Here is a 25,062-nt window from a genome sequence, read left to right as displayed (position 1 = left end):
CGCTTGCGCCACCGCGCCGGCCCCCCTAAGGTCTTTTTAATGCTGATACCTTGGGGCATTTTGTACCAGTGTGATCATAGGATGATCTATAGTGAATGCCTGATTGTTCTCTGGGGAGCTTGAGTCTGGTTATCAGAGGGCATCACACAGTCTCTAAATGCCTACATGACCCTGGAAATCAAGGCTCTGGTTGGCTATAAGTGATATACCAAAAATGCTTATATTTAATTTATGCAATTTCATGAGTTTGCACATAAGCATACACCGGTGATACCATCATCACAAACAAGATACTAAACATAACCATAACTTCAAAAATTTCCTTATGTTCTTTGGTGAGTATGTGTGTGTGTGGGGGGGTAATAACACTTAACATGAGATTTATCCTCTCAACATATTTTAAACTGCTCAATACCGTGTAATTAACTATAGGTACCACGTTATACAGCAGATCCCTAGAATGGATTTATATTTCATGACTGAAACTTTATCCACAATGAACAACAATTCTCCATTTCCCCTTCTGCCCAGCCACAGGCAACCACCATTCTATTCTCTGCTTCTATGAGTTTGAGAATTTGAAATGATTATTTCTTTCCTTTTGTTAACTTTGGGCAATTTTTTTCTTCTGAGTCCTTGAGGTGTAAAGTTAGGATGTGTATTTGAAATCTTCCTTCTTTCTTAATGCAGTCATTTATCACAAAATTTAACTCATTGTTCTGCTTTTGCTTCTTCAGAAAAGTTTTGGTATGTGTTATTTTATTTTCATTTGTATCCAGATTTTTTTTCAATTTTCATTTTTATTTGTTCTTTGACCTATTGATTATCAGGATGTGTTGTTTAATTTCCACATATTTGTGAATTTTCCGGTTTTTCTCCTGTTATTTATTTCTAGTTTCATACCATTGTGTTTGGAAAAGATACTTGATATGATTTCAATCTTCTTAAATGTGTTAGGATTGGTTCTGTTCCCTAAGACGTGATCTAGGCTGGGGATGTTCCATGTGTGCTGAAGAAGAATGTATAAATGTCTGTTAGGCCACCTGGTCTCAAGAATAGTTCAAGTCTAAGGTTCCCTTGTTGACTTTCTCTCTGCATGGTGTATCCATTGTTGATGGTGGGGCATTGAATTCTCCTATTATCACTGTATTACTGTCTATTTCTACCTTCAGTTGTGTGAAAATTCACTTTATATCTTTAGGAGCTCCAATATTGTGTTCATACATATTTGTAGTTATTATATCTTCCTTATAGATTGATTAATTTTTTATTAAATAATGATCATCTTTGTCTCTTGTGACAGTTTTGACTAAAATTTTTGTGTAAGTATAGACAACCCTGCTCTCCTTTGAATACCATTTACACAGAATATCTTTTTCTATTCCTTGAATTTCAGCTTTGCTGTATCCTTGAATCAGATGTGAGTCTCTTGTAGACAACATATGATTGCATCTTGTGTTTTTCGTTTTCTTGTTGTTTTTAATCAATTTGAACACTCCATGTTCCCTTATTGGGGAATTTAATCTATTTCTATTTAAAGCAATCATTGACATATAAGGACTTACTCTTGCCATTTTGTTAATTGTTTTCTGTCTGTTTTGAATTATTTTGAGGGCCAGTCCGGTAGCATAGCGGTTAAGTTCGCATGCTCCGCTTCAGTGGCCCAGGGTTCGCAGATTCAGATCCCAGGTTCAGACTGATGCACCACTTGTCAGGCCATGCTGTGGCAGAATCCCACATAAAGTAGAGGAAGATGGGCACGGGTGTTAGCCCAGGACCAATCTTCCTCAGAAAAAGCGGAGGCTTGGCGATGGATATTAACTCAGGGCTAATATTTCTGCCCCAAAAAAGCAAAAAATGTATTTCTTTTGTTTCACTCTACCTCTCTTGCTGTCTTCCTCTGAGGAAGGACGATTTTTTTGGGAGTGGTATGCTTTGATTCCTTTCTGTTTACTCTTTTGTGTATTGAATTCACAGTTTTTATTTGTGATTGCCATGAGGCTTACATAAAGCATCTTTAGCAATAACAGTCTATTTTAAGCTGATAACGATTTAACTTCACTTGCATACAATAACTGTAATCTCACCCCATTATGTTACTGATGTCATAATTTACATTTTTGTATTGTTTATCCATTAACTAATTATTGTAGTTGTTGCTATTCTTAGTAGCTAATTTTTTTAACATTTGTACTAGAGTTAAAATTGATCTGTGCATAATTATTACAATAACAAGATACTCTGTATTATTTACATATTTACCTTAACCAGTGAGTTGCATACTTTCACATGCTATGTTGAAATTAGGACCATTTTGTTTCAACTCGAAGAACTACATTTGGCATTTCTTGTCAGTCAGATCCAGTAATGATGAACTCCCTCAGCTTTGTTTATCTGGGAAACTCTTTGTCTCTCCTTCATTGCTGAAGGTCACCGAGGCTGGGTGTAGTATTCACAGTTGGCAGTACTTTTCTTTCAGCGTCTTGAATATATCATCCCGCTCCCTCCTGGTCTGCAGGCATCTGCAGAGAACTCTGCTGTTCCACTTACGGGGAATCCCTCTGCGTGATGACCTGACCTCCTCTTGCTTCTTTAAAAATCCTCGTTTCGTCTTGGATTTCTGACAATTCGATTATAATGTGTCTCATTGGAGACTTCTTTATATCCATCTCATTTGGGAATCTCTGGCCTTCATGTCCCTTATGTCCACTCCCCTCCTCAGATGTGTTTAAGTAGGCTTTGTGTCCCTTTCCCTTTCTCTTCTCCTTTGAGACCCCCTTAATGTGTGGGTTGATTTGCTAGATGGTGTCTCATAATCCCCTTAGACTTTCTTCACTCCTCTTCAGTGTTTTTTGTTTTTTTCTTTTCTTTTCTGGTGGAATAATGTACATAACTTCTCTTCAAATCTACTTATTCTCTTTTCTGCATGATAATGTTTTCAGTTGAACCCCCCTTCTCAAGTTTTCACTTCAGTTATAGTATTCTTTAGTTACAGTATTGTTTTTTTTTGTTCTCTTTTCATAATTTTTATCTTTGTTGAACTTCTTATGGTGTCCCTGTATCATTTTCAGGATTTGGCTTAGTTGTCTATCAGTGTTCACTCGTAACTCACCGAGGTTCTCTAAATGCTTACTTTGATTTCCTATCAAGCAAATCATAATCGCCATTTCAGGCTCAGCTTTGTAGGCTTGTATTTTTCCTTTGCTTGTTTCACGTCTTCTTGATTCCTCGTGTTCCTTGTTGGCTGCCTGGGTGCCAGTGTCTGTGAAGAAACAGCCCCTTTCCCAGCCTCAGTGCTGGTTGTAGGAGGATGGCCTCCCCTCCTTTGCCCCCAGGTTTCCCAGGCCTCTGGGCTCTGCTGGTCCATATGGGGAGATATAACCACTGGCCCTGCTCGTAGCTCACTGGGAGGGTGCAGGTCAGGCACTGTCACTTCCCTCCCTGTCTTCCTCTCCTTTCCAGTCTCACAGAGCAGTGTCAGGGTAGAAGGGCCTCCAAGCCTTTTCTTTGTTCTTATCTGACCCAGGCATCCAGGATCCAGCAGTCTTTCAGTGCGTAATATGAGATGAGAGATGATGCAGCCCCTCAGGGAGCACATCAAAAGGTCAAGAGGATGGGCAGACAGATGAACACTCCCAGACCACAGACAGGCCGTGTGTCAAGATGACACTCTTGGCTCTGAGCTAAGCTAGTTTGAAGCAGAGTCTGATGTGGACAAAGTGAGTTTTCTCCTCTCACCTATATTGGTGTTCATTTCCTCTACTTTGTACTCATCCTGGCTGCTGCAATTTTTTTAACTGGAATCTGGATTTATGATAAAGGTATTCTGTTCTGAGTTTTTTATGTAACTGTTTTCTTTATATCAGTGTTTTTTATATCAATGTTGCTGTGAGAAGCAAGGGTTAGGACTCCACAATCTGCCACTCTAATGACGTCACTCCCCCTGCAGGGCTGCTCTCTGCACGTGTCATCACTTGTCATTGCTGGGAGATTAAAACACGTCCATGAGACTCCACTGGGAGAGGAGACGTGGAAGCTTGTGCCTTTTTTCTCCTGGATTTCACCCCCTGTGTCTTTTCTCGTTTCTGGTTTAATTGTGTCATTTTTCTGTAACACCCTATAGCCCTAAACATAACAACACTGCATGAATTCTGTGTGTGTTTCTATTAGTTCTTGAGCCTGAGTTTTGTCTTGATCCATCACCTCAGTTACATCAGAAGCGGTGATTGTAGAAACATCCTGACTTCCTGAAACATGGATAAACTGTTGGTTGGAAAAGAATGAGGAAGTGGGGATGGTGAACTCTAGATATTTGGATGGAATGAGGCACAGGCTGCCCTGGAACAAGTTTCTGTAGGGAAAGGTACGAATGGAGTTTAGAAATAATAGGTGCCTTAGTCAAATGTGGTAAATTGAATAAAATATACAAATATTGTGACATTTTATAAAATCCATATTTTTTCAAGTTTTAAAAATTCTTATTTTTTCATTCAAGTTTCTCCAGGGAAACAGAATCAATAGGAGACATATGCACTACATAACTATATGTATTTTTCAATGAGTTGGCTTAGATACTTGTGAGGTCTGGATAGTTCAGAATCCGTAGGTCAGGCCAGCGAGCTGGAAATTCTCAGGCAGTCGCTGATGGTGCAGTCTTGAGACATATTTCTCCCTCTCCAGAGAAACTTCAGCCTTTCCCCTGAGACCTTTTACCTAATTGGATGAGATCCAGCCACATAACCCAGAAGAATCTCCTTCATTCAAGGTCAGCTGATGTAGGTGTTAACCACACCACAAAAGGTCTTGACAGAAAGACCTAGACTAGTGGATAGTTGAATAAATAGGTACTACAGCCCAACAGCTGACTCGTAGAAGTGACCATCAAGATGCACCCCTTGTTGACTGGGGACCCATATGCGTGTCCTTAAATTACACCTAATATCCTGATAAACACAATAACAAAGTTTTACTTCTGCCTAACATGATAGAGCCATCCACCATACAAGCAAAGATATGCTAAACCTTTCCCAATAAAAGGATGTAAATTCCGTGGGTGTGACCACTCTTCTCCTTGATATTTTGTCACTTACTCACTGTGATGTGAGCTTAACAGCTTTTATTTACTTATTTGTTTATTTATTTGTGAGGGAGATCAGACCTGAGCTAACATCCATGCTAATCCTCCTCTTTTTACTGAGGAAGATGGGCTCTGAGCTAACATCTATTGCCAATCCTCCTCCTTTTTTTTCCCCCAAAGCCCTAGTAGATAGTTGTATGTCACAGTTGCACATACTTCTAGTTGCTGTATGTGGGACATGGCCTCAGCATGGCCGGAGAAGCAGTGCGTCGGTGAGCGCCCGGGATCCGAATCCCGGGCCGCCAGTAGCAGAGCACGCACACATAACCACTAAGCCACGGGGCCAGCCCCTTAACTGCTTTTAATACAACTTCTGTTAGGTGGTAAGTAAATAAGAGAAGGAAGGAAATACAGATTTATCTTCCTATTCATTAAGAATTGATAAATATAGTTTGAGAAGAGTTGTTTACGTATATGAGCATATTAGTAACAAAATAAGAAAATATATTCCTATCACTTACAATCCTCATTTCTATAACTGGTCACATGGTTGTAACTTGTATGGATAACTACTTCCTTTCACTATTCAATCCATGTTCTCTCTGCCCTCAGCAGACATCTCAGTGTCTTGGCTCTTTATCTGTAGGGTTTAGGCCATAACTCATCCTTCCTGAATTGGGTTGTCATGGTTTTCCATTGACTTTAACTACAGGGCATAGTGATACTAATAGATGCCCTGAGAGATCTCCTGTATTCCAGACACACTCTTTCTTACCTTCATGGTGGAACAATGGTCCGATTCTCTCTTGATAGGTAGAATCAATTACTCCTGCCAACACTGTAACTCCATTCTTTTCTTGTTGATTCACAGACACTAGGAGCTCAAAGTGGCAATCTTAACTTCCAGTTACACGGAATTATTGTTGTGTGTCCAGGTGGAAATATCTCTCCCTTTGGAACTAAGAACTCTAGATCAGCAGAACAAAAGTCTGCAGAGACAGGAAGCAAGGATTATGCTAAATGTCCACAAGGGGAGATAGTAAGTGTTTCCTTTCCCATGTCCACCCCATGATTCCTTGGCCTGTGAATCCCCCCTATGGGAGAAAGAGCACTATATATTGGACACTGATTTAGAGCATATGCAGCCTCTGGAGAACCTTGCCCCAGCCATGTAAGCTTTTCTCACTTTGTGGTCACTGTAACTGAGTCTCCAAAGGGCCATTTCAAAGTTCCATCAAGCCTACTGCTTCACGATGGTGGAGAACATGGTAAGACCAGTGAGTGCCATGACCATGGACCCATTACCACATTTCTTCTGCTGTGAAGGTAGTTCCTTGATGAGATGTGATATGTGTGCAGTACATATTGCACATGGTGGATAATGAATTCTCTAAGTTCAGGGCTAATAGTTTTAGCAAAAGCATTACAAGCAAGGAAGGCAAATCCATGTCCATAGTAAATATGTATTCCAATAAAAGGAAAACACTGCCCCTTCCATGATGGACACAGTCCAGTGTAATCAACCTGCAACTAGACAGCTGCTTGACCACCCCAGGAAATGGTGGCAAACCAGGGACTCAGAGTTGGTCTCTGTTGTTGGTAGATTGGGCCCTCAGCCATGGTAATATGTAGGAGGACTTAGTCAGTGGAAGTCCATGTTGCTGAGCCCACACATAACCTCCATCCCTGCCACCATGGCCACTGTGTTCATCAGCCCATTGGACAACGGCAGGGGTGGCTGGGGAAAGAGGCTGACTGCTATCTTCAGAACTGGTCATCCCACCCACTTGATTAATAAAATACTCCCTTCTTGAGGTCGCCCTTTAAAGAGCATTCTCATGGGACACCCATATCTTCACGTTTTCTGTGTATTTAGAGATCTCTCCACATATCTATTCCCTAAATATGGTCAGATGTGTGTGAGCTAAAGTTATGTAAAGAAACATGAAGCAGGACTGAGACTGGAATCTACGACTGAATGTATCTTTATCAGAAAATTTATTAAATACAGTAAAAACAATTGAGCTAAGTGCATTTAGGAAGTTGGATAGTGAATAAAAAATAACTGATTACTATTCTTATAGAAATATTTTAAAAATATTATTTTCTTCCTTTTCTTTATGCTCACTAACATGCTCAAAAAATATTAATCAATTTGATGGTACCCATAAGGAGCTAACTGCACAAAAACTTGCACACGTTGAATCAACCAGCTATCCTCAAATTTTTCCAATTAAAAAGGACGTTGTAAATGCTGCAAGGTGTTCGCGTTATACATCCTCACATTCCTGTTCTCTTCTTAGAGCAAAACGCTGACATTAAATGTGAGCTCTTTCCTCCCCAAGTCTTTGATGGATGGAAGGAAATCTCGATGACTGTGTCACAGTCATGCAGCCTGAGTGGCTCCGAGTGACTAGTAGGGAACACACCACTTCCACAATCCCTAACCAGGATATCTGACGGGATGAGGCCTAATTTGGTATTACAAGAGAAAAAGAAAACACTTTCTTATTGCAGAATTAGGCTAAAGACTTGGAAGTGTTTTAAGGCCATTCAATCAAAGAGAATTCAAAAACAGGAATTGTGCCTTACTTAGAAGTGTGATGTTCTGCTCTTACTGTCATTAAATTCTTAATTTTTTAGAATGGACCCTCTGGACAGGCCCGGTGGTGTGGTGGTGTGGGTTCATGTGCTCTGCTTCTGCAGCCCGGGGTTCACAGGTTTGGATCCTGGGCACGGACCTGCACACCAGTCCTCAAGCCATGCTGTGGTGGCGTCCCACATTTGAGATGGAGGAAGATGGGCATGGATGTTAGCTCAGGCCCAATTTCCTTACAAAAAAAAAAAAATATGCACCTTTCCTATTTATTTTACACTGGGCCCTGAAATTGCATAGTCAGTTCTTCTGGTAGTTTTAGCTTTAGATCCGTTAAAAGAATCTTTGATGTAATGCCTTGTTGTATTTGAGGATATATGCATTCAAAGAGCTAGAACCAGTGTGTGTGATGAGAAGGCTTGAGATTTATAGTTTAGGTAACCCCATGTGTGTGGATTTCTCTCTGAGTTGGAAAGAATTAGGAGCTTCTTGAACTTCCCACAAAAGCAGCCTCCTCTTTTATTCTGAAGAACATTTTTATATCCACTGCTTGTGGGGATGGTCCGGGATCCCTACTCCAAGATGAACAGGGTAATTCACTATATCATGTAAGCCATATCACCTGTTTAGAAGTTTTTTATAGAAGCTAGCATACTCTAGTCCGCTCACATTATGTCTTTGATAAATATGAGTTTATCTATGGTATCAAATGAAAAAAGATCATATGGAAGTCTAGAAGAATTCAGACTAGATCCACTAATTTATAGATGCCATCAGACAGCACACAGTGATGCAGTTCCCCAAAATCAAAGCCTGAAGCCTGATCCAATAATAGACGGTAGCTGAACCCAGAGTCTAGTGAGGAATGTTGGTGCTCGTGTCCTGGTTGCTCAGGAGTTCTGAACAAGGAGCTCCCTGTGGTAGGACGATGTTTTACAGGCATCCCCATGATTTGTACAAGAGGATAAAGGATGTAATCATTTCCCTCATATAAATTAGGGACTAGAATGTGGCAAGGTGTCGCTGGTGGGCATGCAAAGAGGCCCCCCACTTTAGGAAAGTCTGCCCCTTTCTAATAAGATATAACATGCATATTCCATGTGACACAACCATTGTTATTCTTGTTACATAACTGGGAAATAAGAACTATGGTGCATATAGTTAACAATACTGCACTATATAGCTAAAATTTCCTTAAGAGGATAGTTCTTATGTTAAATGTTCCTTTCACAAAAAAAGGAGAGAAGGAGGAAACTTTTGGAAGTGATGATTTTCTTGATGTTTTTGGTGGAGGTGATGGTTCCATGGTGTATACTTACCTCCACCCCATCAAGGTGTAGACATTAACTATGTAAATTTTGGAGTAATTCAATCATATCTCAATAAAAAAACTTAAAAATTATGTTTAAACAAAAACCTGTATGCAGATATTAACAGCTGTCTTAAGAAAAAAATGATACATGCAAGAGCATGGATGAATCTCATGTGTAGTACCCTACATGAAGGAATCCGAGTTCAGAGTCTACACACTGTGTGTCTCCATCCATACACTATGGGATCTGCAAAACTAAAGTGATATACAGATCATCGGTGGTTGCCAAGTATCGTCGAATTGAAAAGTGATTGACTAGGAGTGGAAATAATGTATTTGTTGGGGTGATGGAAGAACCCTCTAACTTCATTGTGACGTCGGTTACATGACTGCTTTTACTTACCATATTATTGTTATACTTTCCTAAAGGACTAATTATCTTGCTTATACGATAAATATGTTTTGTCTCAACACGATATTCTTGTCAGTATTACCTTGGTGATTTTTCAATGACTATGGATACGGTATTCTTCTATAATAGATACATATTTAGTTCAGTTAATGAAAACAACAATTTCTTATGTAGGACTATAGGGTTGAGTGGGTGAGATGGTTAGAACTTACAATCATTAAGAAAATGTAATCAAGGTTATTGATGGCTATATTTTGGAAAATTTTATCTGTGTAGTTTCTTTAGTCTTTACAAATTATTAGGAGTATTGTTGACCAAAGGACAGCGGACTCGTTGGTAAATCCTCAAGGAATGACAGGGACTTACCTGAAGGAGGACCACGGATGATGGACACAAGGACGCTCCTGGATGGCAGAGGGTTGCCTGGCATGAGATTTAAAGGAGCCGTAATATTCAAGTAGAGGGACAGTGATAAGGACACACAAGGACAGAGCTCTTGCTCTGGAACATCCCAGAGCCCAGGACACTCTGTGATGTAGGACCCTGAGACCACCTAGCAGAGGAAGCAGCAAGAAACTTGGAGGGTGGGATATGAGTCATGTGCAGGAGACACCTGACTCTGTGACCACAGGGATCTGACTGAGGGGCAGCAGCAAAGGGAAGCAGGGGAGTGAGGGGTCTGCTGTCGGGGTCTGCAGTCTCCTTTCTTATAAGCAAATCAACGCCTTGAGCCTGTCTCTACTTTCTTGCCTCAGAGACACAATCTCTCATATAACACTAGAAACTGAGGGTATGGGGCAATTACTACCGTGCCGTCATCATTCAATTTTAGGAAGATGTTCAGTTTTACAATAGTCCTTGTTTTTATTTTTATTTTTTTATTGATGTTTTAATGGTTTTTAACATTGTGAAATTTTGGGTTGGGCATTTTTGTTTGTCCATCACCATATATATGACTCCCTTCACCCCTTGTGCCCAGCCCCCACCCCCCACCCCCACTGCCCCTGGTAACCACAGTACAGTTGTCTCTGTCCCTGTGTTGGTTTATATTCCACATATGAGTGAGATCATACAGTGTTTGTCTTTCTCTTTCTGGCTTATTTCACTTAACATACGCTTCAGGCCCATCCATGTTGTTGCAAATGGGACGATTTTGTCTCTTTTTATGGCTGAGTAGTACAATACAATGGAATTCTACTTGTTTTTATTTTTATATCCTTGTTTTTATTTTTATGTGTTCTCCATTTAAAAAAGTGTGATTCTTTCTGTCAAAACTAGTTAGGGTTCCCTGACATATGGTGTGGGTTGTCTTAAGGGAAGTGTGTGCACAGAGCCGTAGACAAAGTTATACAGACTCCAACTTCTAGAATGAGGCATCTCTCAGTCGCCTATGTGGAAAATGTAGCTGCTCAGATAAAATTACTGTCACAGCACTCAATACGAGGGGAATACAGTCATGAGGACTCTCTGCTTTTTCACAATTATGTATACATATTTGCCAAAGTTGACACTGAAGCATCCATTTCTGTGTGAAAATATGACTTTGAAAAATGTAGTGATTGTGGATATCTTTATGCATTTCTATGATTTTGATGAAGTGATGAATCATAATACCAAACCCCTGAACTGTCTTTGCAATGACCCTTAAATGTGTTTTCACGAGTATGTGGATTCTACACATCTAGCTCAGCATTTACCTTATCAGCCTGTGCCCTTCAGGACTATGAATGTTGTCTGGGCAATTTCTCGTTAGATGCCTAAAGTTATATTGCAATACCTTTCAGTGTAGCCCCCATTCATCTTTGACAAGGCAGTTGTTTGAAAATCATCCCCTCCCTGCATAGTTACCAAAGGCCTGTGTTGCATCAAAATAATCGTTATGAAGATTTCCTACTGAACAATTCCCTCCAGCCCACTTCCCCGCCCTCTGTTAATTGCCTTGTGTCCTGGGACAATTCTGAGTTGCAGAATAGGAGAAATTGATTCTTGTCCAACCAATTTACAAAGATCGCTCCCAGTAGAAACAGTCAAGGATGTGAGGCCAACAAGGCAGGTGAGTGGAGGGAGATGAACACAGGTGTCATGTCTACAAATCCCCAGAGAGGAGCCTCAGCCTGCCCTGCAGAGGGGCTCTGGGGGTGAGGAGGGCTCAGGGTTTCCATGCCTGAGACAAGGGAGCTGGGGATTCACATTGCTGCTCATGTGGCTAATAGTGAATGAATGCTGACCCTGGGTGGGGCATATCCCACTGAGTGTGTAAAGAACATACACTGAGCTCAGGTGAGTGATGGATCGAGGATACCCGCGGGTCCACCTGAAATTTGCAACATGTGGCGTCTTCTCCACTCACAAGTGCACAAGACGGATGGAGCACAAGGCTCACCTGGAACTCACATGTCACAACAATACAACAAGGTAACAAACTTTCAGTGTGACGAGAACCACATCACAGAGGAGATTCCAGGGAAAGAGAGCAGGAGCTGTGCTGGGCTCAGTACGGGGGAGTTGAGACGTGGATCCTGAGTGGATGGCGGAGGGTTAGGCAGGGGCCAAGGTGAAGATGGAGGGGCAGAGGCATGAAACAAGGCAGCTCTGGCCTCGGAAAGGTGGGGGTCTCCTCAAATCTGTTTAAAAAGAACTTCAACGACCAAGTTTCCTCCCATCCGAGACACAAAAAACAGCTAAAATCAGGAGAAGAGTTGCCCACAGAGTCCCTGGAAGGACTGTGGACACTGACCTCAGTCCCTCCCCACTTATAAGGACAAGTCTCCCCACATGCAAATTTCTCGTCATGCTCGAGGGTAAAACCCACTCTCGGGCTGGGGGAGCTCACAGCTCCCTCCTCAGACAGGGCTGATGTCTCTGGCGAAGGTAGAGCTGTGGTCTAGAAGAAGATGAGACTGTTGGGTCTTCTCCTTTGCCTGGTGATGGCTCCCCCAGGTGAGTGTCTCAGATGTCAAACCTGGGTATGTGGGGATGGTTGTGACTGCATGTGACTGACAGAGACGAGTTCTTCTTGCCCCCAGGTGCCCTGTCCCAGGTACAGCTGCAGGAGTCAGGCCCGGGACTGGTGAAGCCCTCGCGGACCCTCCCCCTCGTCTGTGCTGTCACTGGAGTCTCCATCACAACCAGTGGTTATGAGTGGAACTGGATCTGCCAGCCCCCAGGGAAGGGCCTGTAGTATATGGGGTGCATAAGCTTTAGTGGTAGCACTTACTACAACCCATACCTCAAGAGCCGCACCTCCATCTCCAGAGACACATCCAAGAACCAGTTCTCCCTGCAGCTGAGTTTCGTGACCACCGAGGACACAGCCGTGTATTACTGTGCAAGAGACACAGTGAGGGGAAGTCAGTGTGAGCCCAGACACAAACCTCCCTGCAGGAGACACGAGGTGCTGGGCTGCAGAGGGCACTCAGGACACTAGGGGGCACTCAGAACCCACAGAGCACAGAGACTAGACCCAGGGCCAGATGCAGAGGATGGTGTGAAAGGGGCTTCCTGTGGGATCAGGGATTTCCTCTCCAAGCTCTCAGCTGCCCCTAGGGACAATTTATGTTTTGTTCCCCTGGCTCTACTTTTTCATATTTTCAGTGCAGCCAGCAAATAAGAAAATAACATTGTCTGTTTGCAGATGCGATATCACCAGTCATGATGGACATTTTCATCAACTTCCTATAGGTCCTGTTCTTCTATCTTTACAAAGACAACACCCTGAGGGATTCTCATCATCCCTGAGAAACACCAGCACAGTCCAGGCACTCTGTGTGCTGAGCGCATCTTCTCTGCCCTCAGCCACGCCCAGGCAGCTCCCGGTGCTCCTTAGAGCACCTTGCTGCAGCTGCAAACCACCCACCCTCTGGCGCCTTTTCTAGGTGCTGCAGACGGGACTTTCCACCTCACCCACACCCTTCTCCTTGTAAAGCAGGGTGGGCACCTGCTGCACATGGTGCCCCCTGGTACGCAATGTGGGGGTCCCTAGTGATCTGATCCCGAAGTAGAAACCCCTCGTGTTCTTTTTGTGTGTGTGTGAGGAAATGGCCCTGAGCTAACGTCCATGCCCATCTTCCTCCACTTTATATGGGACACAGCCACAGCATGGCTTGACAAGTGGTGCATCTGCGCGCGCCTGGGATCCAGACCTGCGAACCCCAGGCCACCGCAGCAGAGCGCCGCGCACTTAATTGCTTGCACCACCAGGCCGCCCCCCACCCACCCGTATTCTTGCAAACTTTCAGACCTCGCTCTAGCAGGTCTCAGGAGTGAACGTGTCCTGGAAATCCTAGACTGATTCCAGTTCCCTGTTGCTGGACGTTCCACACCACCCGGGACTGCTGACACTAAATGACTTCTTATACTGAAAACTCTTGCATAACCATTCCATCTAGAAAATCAACTGTTTAACCTGGAAATATTCTATGCTCACTTTATGAAAGTTACAGTGTGCTGATTCTACTAATAAAGAATGAAAATTTTTCAAGTGGAGATTTGTCTCACCAGTTATTAAATGTATTAATGTCACATATTTGGCAACTATTCTGATGGCTTTAATGTGAAATTATCCAACACACAGCAGAGAAATAAATACTCTCACATCAAAATAGTATATTTGGAGAGACTGACATTTACATTCAGTTGTTCCAATCATGGGTTATATATATTTGTTTATTGAGATTGGAATAGAAATACACATGAAAGAACATAATTTTGGAGCTCTACTTGACACTACAAGCATAAGAAAGAGATGCCACATTAATATCTATGAATGGATGTATGTATTAATGAATACCTAATAATTAATGTCTATGAATGAACAAAACACATAAATTTGTTTGAAAAAGACATACACTTGACAACGTCACTATAAAATTAATTAAATATTGGTATGAAATTGAGAAAAGCATAATAAACTCATACTACTATAGATCCAGGTGATTCTACTGATGATAACTCATTTCCCCCATCATCTAGGAAAACTAAAATAAATGTGTAAATATGACTTCTACCAATGCAGATTAGAATTAGGGGCTTCACAATTATTTCTAACACAAGTGTACATTTTTGTCTCCTTTTTATATGGATATTTGACAGTATCTCCTCAAATCAATAATCATAATCATCGCTGAAATACCATCATTCGCAGACATATGGTTCATAAGTTCTTGTGATTTGTATTTTTGACAGTGTTCTTTTACCTTTTGTAAACTATTGATTTGCAATAATTTTAGATTTACAAAAGAATTGTAAAGAAAATGCAGAGCATTCCCAATTACATCTTACATAAACGTACTGCGTGGTCCTAACACAGTTACACTCGTGTATTTCTGCTTTCAAGTTCCAAACTTTAATCTAATTTTACCACTAATCTTCCAAGGTGTTTTGTTCTCCCAAGAACTTGTCCAGGACACTACATGGCTTTTAGCCATCGAGTTTCTTTAATCTCCTCTGGTTGGTGACAGTGTGTGCATTCTGCTGTCCCCCAGCTGAACGTTCTATAAAGAGCAGGCAGTTAAGCTGGTTGACAGTATTATTCAGGTCATTCATATCTTTACTGATTCTCTCTTGACTCATTCAATCAGTCACAGTGAGTGGAGTGTTGAATTATCCAACTACAATGTGGGATTGTCTATTTCCTGTTTTAGCTCTATTTGTTAGTCATTTCATGTCTTTTCGGGTAAAGGACACCTTTACCCTCTGTAATATCCCTCTTGATTCCTAATCGACTTCCTTTTTTATTGATGTCTACTTCCACTGAAAGTAACATGGCTACGTAAGTCGTTTCTTGTCTGTTTCTGTGGTACATGTTGATACATTATTTCTTTAATTCTTCTAATTACTTCTCTCAAAATTGGCCTTCTTATAGGTAGGATATGCTTGTGTTCTGGCTTCTTACATCTAGTGTATTTTTAAGTGGTGATTTTTGTTCATTCCCATATATTATTTTGGTAAAATTGATGGAAATTTACCCTCTTGCTAGTTGTTTTCTATTTGTTGTGATTTCTCTTTGCTCCTTTTTTCCACTAATTCTTGTCTAATTTACCATTTTTATCATAGCATTTATCTCCTCTATTGACTATTATTTTTTTTAATTCTTCTTTGATTAACAATTTGTTTGCTGTAAGGTTTACAACATGAATTTTAAGTAATCTGATTCTACCTCAAATATTATACCCCTTCATCAGTAGTGTGAAGACCCTATAATGTTACCCCTCCACCTCCCCACTCCATTCCATTGTCTTTGTCTAACCTCCAGTCAGTATCACATATGCTATAAAATACAACATGTGGTTATTATCATCACTTTACACAGTTATATTTGGAAAGATTACATGTACACAAATATTAAATTTCACCTTCAGTTTCCCATTTTAACACTCTTCATTTCTTTCAATAGATTCAAGTTCCTGATGTATATCATATCCCTTCCGCCGCCAAACATGTTAAGTCATTTATTGAAGGAAAAATGCGCTGACAGTAAATACCTTGAGGATCTGTTTTCTGGTTACATATTTCTTTGTTTTTGATTTTAAATAATTTCAGTGGGTATCAAATTCTGTTTTGACTTTTCTTTTGGTCAATACTTTCAGGATATCATTCTATTGTTTTCAGGCTTGCATGGTTTTGACAAGTAGTTATTTTCCTAATCTTTTGTAAGGAATGTATCCTCTTCTCTCCATAGGGTGCCATCAAGATTTTCTCTTTGGCTTCAACTTTCAGTACTTGTAAGATGGTTAGTCTAGGTGTGTGGCTGTAGTTACCATGTTTTGTGTTCTCTGAGATTCTTGGATCTGTGCTTTGGTGTCTATCATTAAGTCTAAAGCGTTATTGACCATTATTTTTTCAAATATTTATTTTTCCCTCTCTGTATTACTTCTCCTTTTGGTATTTCATTTACTTCTATATTACGCTCTGTGATATTGTTATTTTTCACGTTCTTCTCTCTCTCTCTTTTTCTCTTTGTAGTTCAGTTTTAGTAATTCCTGTTGGTCTAAATTCAAGTTTGTGGTTTCCTTTAACAGCTGAGCCAAATCTGCTGCAGAGCCTGCCAGAATCACTGCTCCGTTCTCTTACCCTGTTGCATTTATTTCCTGCATTTCCACAAGAATCTTTCTTATAGTTCCCATTTCTCATCTGAAGTCATGTGTCTGGTCTGCATTCTGTCTGCCTTTTCTTCTAGGATTTTTCCATATTAATCATAGTTTTTAAATTTTCTATTGAATTGATAGATTCAGTGTCTGTGTAATACACAAATATCATTCTAATAATTTGTCCATTATAACATTTGTCTTTCTCCTTGGTAGGCCCCGTAACTTTTGTTATTTGTCAGGTGTGTTGGATTTCACAGTTGATATTGGCTTATTGTTCTATTTTATGCATCTATTCTTCCTGTAGATGATCACACCCTGTCTTTATTAGGTCTTTGTTGGGGAAGTCTGTGTGAATCTGGTCCTGCCTGCATTTGAACCTTATATTTGCAGTGGCTTCCCGAGGGGAAGTGTGTCTCTGCTGTGGCCACCAGAAAGTTCAGATTCCTCCAGTGATTTTTGTTTTCTGCTAGGATTTGTGTCATCATCTTGCCCTCTCTTACAGAGAATCTATTTCAGCTCTCTCCAGTACACCTCAGGGCCATTTTAACTTGAGTTTGACAATGTGGTGCACAGGGCTGGAGGAAAGTCATCTTCTAGGGCCATCTGACAAGACCTTATTCCTGGTCAGGCACTGTGGCCCTGGGTCTGAGGTGGGGCCTTGCACTTCTTCTTGTTCCTCCTCCCGAGGTGACGCTGGTCCTTGTATTCTCCCTCCCTCTCCTGGAGAGAGTGTCTTTGTTTCCTTCCCAGGTGTTCACTCCCACGGCTGCCATGGTGTTCTGAATGTGTGCTTAAATGACTTCAAAATTTGGTGCTCCTTCTGCATGTTTAGACTTTTATTCCTTAGGGACAAGGAGTGAGAACTCAGCACAGAGCTGTGGGAGTTTCCTCTCTTCCTCTCCCAGTTAATATTGGTTTCCACTAGAGCCTTAGGATACGATTTTGGTGCTTTTGTACCTGAGGATTAATTACTTAGTTCTTAGTGGTGATGGGTGAGGTGGGTCTGGGGGCATCTCAGCAGTAGGTGCTGTTCCTCTCTCCCAGACAGAACAATCTTGGGGGAGGAGCTCTGTGGGATGTGTCCTCAGTCCTGGAGGACCAGGCTTTAAAGGGAAGATATATCTCCCTAATTAAGTGGCCCCTGAGACTATCACACTATAGCACCTACACCACACTCCACTTCAAGAAATCCATTAAGTGTTTCTCATGTAATCTTTTACTAGTTCATAAGCCATCTGGTAGTCTCTGTCCCAAATAAGCTATTACCTCCATAGTGTTTCTCCTGGCAACCATTTGTCTGTCTCCAGATTTCAGTTTTGATATTTGCACCATAATTTCAATATTCTGAATTCTTGAAGAATGGTCACTAATTTAAAGTTTATCCATTATAGTTGTTGGTTTTGTAAGAAGACGAGCAAATGGGGCTGGCCCGTCGTGTACCAGTTAAGTTCACGCATTCCTCTTCAGCGGCGCGGGGTTCTCCAGTTCAGATACTGGGCGTGAACCTACTCAGCACTCATCAAGCAGTGTTGAGGTGGCATTCCACATCGAAGAGCTACAACCGTACGACTACGAAACACAACTATGTACCGGTGCTTTGGGGAGAAAAATGCAAAAGTGGTATATTGGCAACAGATGTTAGCACAGGGCCAATCTTTGTCAAAAAAAAAAAAAGCAAAGAAGAGGAACAACGTTTTCCTCAGCTGTGTACATCCTGAATCTGAGTAGAAGTTATGCTTCTAATACCGAATCTGGAAAAGCCCAATATCAAACAGAAGCTTAACAGATGAACACTGTGTGGCATAATCATTCACTGGAATACCCCCCATAGCTACAATCTATGAATGCTGCAAACACAGGAAAAAATGGTTGTATTCACAAGCAATGAGGTGAGTGAAAGAATACAGACAAAAAGTTCACACTATATCATCCATTTATACACATTTTAGCAATGAAAACTCATCTAATGTAACAAAGATCAGGAGTTGGCTGTCTACAAGTTGGGTTAAGGGTAGAAGTGAGAGGGAGGAATTACAGAGGAATAAAGAGAGACTTTTAATGGTGATGGGTTCCTTCACAACTTTGGTTATGATGATGGTTGCACAGGTGTGCACATATGTCAATACTCATCAAATTGTACACTTGACATATATGCAGGCTATAATATACCAATTACACCTCCTTAATACAATTACAAATAAACAAATGGATAATTAGTAGGGAAAGAGGGATAGAGTCATAGATAGTGACTCCAGATATGTTAGAGCCTCCGGGGAATACACACACACATGAACCCTGGTTCTTTCCAAGCTCTCTCAGTAAACACTAGAATGCAGCAAAATCACACCACATTCTCATCACAGGAAGTGGTTCTGCAAACCTCGCTGGGCACATCCAGCTCTGTCATGGAGCTGGTTCAGGGGAGCTGTCAGGTTCAGTGAGGAGCACAGACCCAGAGACTGGGCTCAATCTGACCTGATGTGAGCTCTGTGACACATCACACAAACCATCTCGTGTTGCAGTTTTTCGTCTGTGAAATGGAGGTAAAGTTGAGAGCAACATCATGTTTTGTGTGTATATTTAAAAATGAATGAGAATAGATACTAAGGGTTTGTCACAGAACAATCTAATAATAAAATACTATATTTTCCAAAATGTTCTCATTGAAACCAAATTCCCTCAGGACACTCTCATCTTCTGTGAGGCACTGTCCTCTCTTAGATGTCATACCCCAGGGCTTCATATATATTCAGAGGAAATGCAAATAGGGCCCTCCCTCTGCTGATAAAAACCAGCCCAGCCGTGACCCTGCAGCTCTGAAGAGGAGCCCCAGCCCCAGGATTCCCAGGTGTTCCCATTCAGTGATCAGGAGTGAACACAGACGACGCACCATGGAGTTTGGGCTGAGCGGGATTTTCCTTGTTGCTATTTTAAGAGGTAACTTATGCAAAACAAGAGACACTGAGTATGTGACAGGATAAGACTGAGAGAGACAGTGGCTGTGTGAGAGTTTCCTGACCAGGATGTCTTTGTGTTTGCAGGTGTCCAGTGTGAGGTGCAGCTGGTGCAGCCTGGGGGAGGCTTGGTGCAGCCTGGGGTCTCTGTGACTCTCCTGTGTATCCTCTGGACTCACCTACAGTACCTATGCCGTGATCTGGGTCCGCCAGGCTCCAGGGAAGGGGCTGGAGTGGTTCTCATCCATTATTAGTATCGTTGGTAGCACATACTACGCTGAATCTGTGAAGGGCCAAATCACCATCTCCAGAGACAGCTCCAAGAACACGCTGTATCTGCAAATGAACAGCTTGAGAACCGAGGACATGGCCATGTATTACTGTGCAACAGACACAGCGAGAGGAAGTCAGTGTGAGCTCAGAAGATGATGGAATAGGAGCTTGTGAGGAAACCATCTGGAGCAAATCAGTACTATTCTCTATCAGTTAAAGGAAGAGTGACTCTTGTCAAACACAAGCTTAAGAGGACACTGTCTCTTAAATTGACCAAACTGAAGAAGAGAACATGGGTCTGCACTACTCTATGAGAAACACAGAGAGGGCAAGTCCGTGAGAACCCAGGCACAAACCTCCCTGCAGGGAGACAGGAGGGGCTGGGCTGCAGGGGCACTCAGGACACCAGAGGGAGATCAGGACACCAGGGGGCACTCAGGACACTGGGAGCACTCAGGACAGCAGGGGGCGCTCAGGACATCGGGGGCGCTCAGGACACCAAAGGGAGATCAGGACACCAGGGGGCACTCAGGACACAGGGGGCACTCTGGACACTAGGGGGGACTCAGGACACTAGGGGGCGCTCAGGACACCAGGGGGCGCTCAGGCCACCAGAGGGAGATCGGGACACCAGGGGGCACTCAGGACACAGGGGGCGCTCAGGACACCAGGGGCGCTCAGGGCACCTGGGGGCGGTCAGGGTACCTGGGGGCGGTCAGAACCCAAGTGGTGCTCCGGACTCCAGGGACACTCAGGATACCAGGGACACTCAGGACACCAGGAGGTGATGAGGACACAAGGGGCACTCAGGACCACCAGGGGGTGCTCAGGACCCACCCATAGAGGGGACCAGCCCCAGGGCAGGTGCAGTGCAGGTGAAGAGCTGGTTTCCTGGCAGCATCTGGGGCTTCCTCTCGTCTAACAATTTTCCCAGAGAAGTTTTCCAGATTTATGATTCTGTGCCATCCACTGATGTCTCTGAATTCAAAAAGCCTTGCTGTAATAGGATGAAACATCTCAAATGCGTAAAAGGCAGAGTGTGACTAAGAGAGTCATACATACGTAATTAGGTTCTCTTTTTCTTTTTAATTCTATTTTATTTCCTTTTTGATGGTTCCTGGTTGGATGCCTCCATCTCCTCCCCCCTGCTCTGCCCTCCACCTGGGAAACAGCTTTCTCAAGGGTGTGTCTTGTGTTTGACAAATGAGAGTCTCTGTTCCCAATTGTGAGGTTCCAGGTGCACCTACTGGGACCCTCCAGGGGCAGGGATGCCCTTCCAGACCATGGCATCACCTGAGACTTACCTGGCTCCTCGCCTGTTGGGCTTGCTGAATCCCAGCTTCCCGGGAGAGGCTTGAGATCACTGAGACTTTCCATGATTTGATGTCCAGTGATGTCTGTCCAGAATCCACTTACACTTGGGGAGGTTAGATTCCTGCATCTGGTAACAGGTCAAAGATGACCTCTGAGGGGACTTCCTCCGACTGTCCAGCCCTCCTGGTGGTGGGAGTGAGTCCCAGAGCCTGGCCTGGGTTTGGGGCAGAGACACAGACCCCACATCTTGATGGAGGGGCTGTGAGACCACCTTGCCCAGTGCTCTGTGTATGGGATGGAGGATGGGACACTGTTGCAATAATCTGAGTCCTCCCCAGGTCACAAGCAGCACATCCTCATCCCCCGGGGAGTTCCACGAGACCCTCCACGGGCAGCATCAGGCTTAAGTCTGGAGTTATTTTAACCAGGCCAGGAAGGGGATGCATCTCCACATCTGAGGGTTTTTAAGTACAGTTCCTTTATTCCAGAGACCTGAGAGCTAAAAAGATAAGTCAGTGCCCCCATGGAGCCCACCTGCACAGGTGAGACAGGGATTTGATGACCAGGAGAGATGCCCCCACTGGAGAAGGGGAGCAGCAGAGGCCTACCCCACACACTGGTCCACAGGGACTCTGAACCCCCAAGCTCGCTTTTCTGGGTCCTTGTTCCTGCGTCAGCCCCTGCTTCTGCTCCTGGGGAAACTGCCCCGTCCAGTGCCCTCCATGGCCCTGCCTTCGGGGCTCCTGGCTGTGCCTTCTGAGAACGGGGACCAGCTGGGTGTGTAGGTCTAGTGAGACCCTCCCCACATGTCGGGGGCTCAGTGTTGGCGGACCTGACTGAGCTGATTTGGCCCTGGGTCTGACCTTCCAGAGAACAAGCCTGGACCCTTCTCACTACAGCACGTGCAGGGTTCCAGGTGCTGGGAGAACAGACAAACCAACGTGTGTGCACTTTCCAGTCTCCACTGGCATTGAGTCTCTTTTGTTCTGTTTGTCAAAGCAGGTCACATACCCAGGCCCAGGTCAGTGTGGGCACTGCCCATGTGCCAGGGACAGGGAAGAAGGGCAAATTGGAGGCCATTACCACAAATATCAGCTACAGTGTGTCTGTGTGTGTGTGTGTGTGTGTGTGTGTGTGTGTGTGTGTTGTTGGATAGTGGGTGTGGATTGGACAGGGAGCCCCACGGTTTCTATGAGCAAGTACTCTCTGATGTGATGATCAATCAGAGGAACGTAAAGCAGATGTGAGGCTACTCCAAAATCCCCCAGGGTTTGAGGACTCACAGTGAATGTGGACTGTGTCAGGGCATCTGGCAGCTCCAGGGAAGGGGCTCCCTAGTGTTTTCATAATATCTTTGTTTGGGGTCTCACTGCAGAGCATGTGGGTTTAGTAAGACCAAGTCACTATTTCAAGAGACAATGTCAAATAATGCGGTGACACTGAAGGAGCATCTTGCAGTCAGGGCACAGCCACTAACATGGGACTAGAGACACTGAGAGGTAAATGCCCTGTGAGCTCAGATAGGACCCTCCTTGCAGGATGGGGGCTGGGCTGCAGGGGGCACTCAGGACCACCCAGCACAGGGCTGGTCCTGAGGAACTGGGTTTTCTTTTTTTCAAATAAAAAAAATATGTCTATACAGAGAATTTGACAAGGACTGTTGCTATGTCTTCAAATATGGTATATTATTGAGAGCGTTTACCTAACTCCATATGTCAGTGAAAACAAGATTCAAATGGAGAATTCTAGGGATTCTAGATATTTGAATAGTAAGGATCTGGAGGACAGAGATGGCTTTATTTATTCATTGGGTGCTGCATTTTTGGAGACACTGTGATCCCAGGAATAAGACATTCAGATATCAAAGCCCAGAACAGATTCAGGTGGTCTCTGTGCCATTGAAAGGTTCACAATGAGGAGCACGTCATGTGGGGACTTGTTCCTCAGTGTGAGGAACGCTGTCTGAACAGAGTTCAGGGACCCGGCAGGCGACACATACCCTTAACAATGATTAGGACTTGGACCCTCCAGCATCCCACTGAGCACAGTCCCTGTGCCATCGATCTTCTCTCAGGTTGGTCAATGTCGAGTGTGAAATATTTAGCCTCATGAATGTGCAAGTTAACTGAGGTGTACTAGGTTAAATATGTCTGTGTCCTATGAGCATCACCCAACAACCAGCCCCTCCTCAGAAGCCTTGAGAGCACAGCCCGTCACCATGGATTGGACCTGAAGAATCCTCTTCGTGGTGGCAATGGGTAGAGGTAAGGGCTCCCCTGTCTCTGGGGTGAGGAGGAGACCAGAACCAGTGAAGAGGCATTCTATCCACTCCAGTCTCCTCTCCACAGGTGTCCACTCCCAGGTCCAGCTGGTGCAGTCTGGGGCTGAGGTGAGGAAGCCTGAGGCATCAGTGAAGCTCTCCTGCAAAGCATCTGGATGCACCTTCACTGCCTACTATATGGACTAAGTGTGACAGGCCTCTAGCTAAAGGCTTGAGTCGATGGAGGTGGGCCAACCCAAGCTGTGGTGCCACAGCTGTGCACAGAAGTTCCAGAGTTGAATCAGCATGTCCATGGACACGTCCACGAGCACAGCCTACATGGAGCTGAGCAGTCTGAGGTCTGAGGACACAACAGTATATTATTTTGTGAGAGACACAGTGTGATAACCCACATCCTGAGTGTGTCAGGACCCTGAGGGAGAGGGCAGCTGTGCTGGCTGAGGAGATGCAGGGACCATGATTCTCCTGACTCCTCAGCCCAAAGAGTCAGAAAACTGTGACAAAGGACAACGCTCTAGTCCTAGTCTTTTTTTCCCTAAAAGACACTAGTTTTTTAGGGAAAGGTTTTAATATCATAGATGCTCTTTCAGCAAGATCCAGGAAGATGATTTTGTCTCAAAAGACCCTTGTCATTTATTCTTGCTTTCCAGTGGGGATAATAAGTCCTTTTCTTTCTTGGAAGTGCTAGTTGAGGGATCATCTGGAAGTATTTGGTTGGTGTCAGATTTGGAATTCCTGGACAGTAGAGCTCCCCCTAGCAAGTTCTCTGAGTTTCACACTATTTTTAAAAACTGGCATTGTGCTTGGGTAAAGTAAGTCCAGGATGGATTTCTGTTTCCAGCCTTTGGCCAGGCATCACTCACATGACATCCTGGTAGGATAATCATGAACACATGGTGACAACATCATGGGTGGACAGGTGTGCCAGGTTCAAGCACAGTCTATGTCAGCACGTCATTCTTTCAGTCCTCTCATTCAGCGATGAGTCCCTGGAGAGGTGCGTCCACACAGACCACAGCCGAGAGTATCCCTATCCCTGGGGCAGTGCTGATGATCACCACAAAACAGAGAGCAGCATGTAGAGAATGGTGACAATGTGAGACTCACCTCCCACCTGTACCACTTCCCCCTGATCACTGTGTCAAATCACCACACACTTGTGGTCAAGTCAAGACATTTCTTCTCTTACAGTCTGGAGGTCAGAGCCTGAAATTAGTTTCACTGGGTTGAAATTGAGGGGTTTGCAGAGCTATACTCACTCAAGAGGCTCCAGGGGAGTGCTGTTGTCTGGATATGTGTGTCCTCCAAAATCTGATACGCTTAATCTTTACAACCAAAGCTGATGGTTTTAGTAGGTGGGGTCACTGTGAGGTGCTTAGGTTGTGGGAGTGGAGCCCTCATGAGTGGGATCAGTGCTTTTCCAAGTGAGGCCCCAGAGACCTCCACTGCCCCTTCCACCACATGAGGACACGGCAAGAAGGTGCTGACTGTGAACCAGGAAGAGGGCCCTCCCCAGAAGGTGAACATGCTGACAATTTGATCTAGGATTTCCCAGCTTCCAGGACTGTGAAAAATAAGTGTTTGTTGTTTTTAAGCTACCCACTCTGTGGTATTTTGTTATAGCATCCCAAATGGACTTATACAGGGAGAGTCTTGTTTTTTGGCCTCTTGCAGCTTCTGGAGCTGCATTCCTTGCATGTCCTGGGCCATGGCCCTTTTCTCCATCTTCAGAGCCAGGAGTTAATTTCCTTACAT

The 25,062-nt window shown here is 43.6% G+C and overlaps 1 pseudogene; it reads left to right on the top strand.

The window, feature by feature from the left end:
• Positions 1 to 12,256: 12,256 nt before the first annotated feature.
• Positions 12,257 to 23,493, top strand: LOC131421222 (immunoglobulin heavy variable 4-30-4-like; annotated as a pseudogene).
• The last annotated feature ends 1,569 nt before the right edge of the window (positions 23,494 to 25,062 follow it).

This window comes from Diceros bicornis, chromosome 24 (genome assembly GCF_020826845.1).
Source record: "Diceros bicornis minor isolate mBicDic1 chromosome 24, mDicBic1.mat.cur, whole genome shotgun sequence".
In the NCBI taxonomy this organism is placed as follows: domain Eukaryota; kingdom Metazoa; phylum Chordata; class Mammalia; order Perissodactyla; family Rhinocerotidae; genus Diceros; species Diceros bicornis.
The sequence above is the reverse complement of the archived record's forward strand: the minus strand, read 5'-3'. Positions and strand labels throughout refer to the sequence as shown.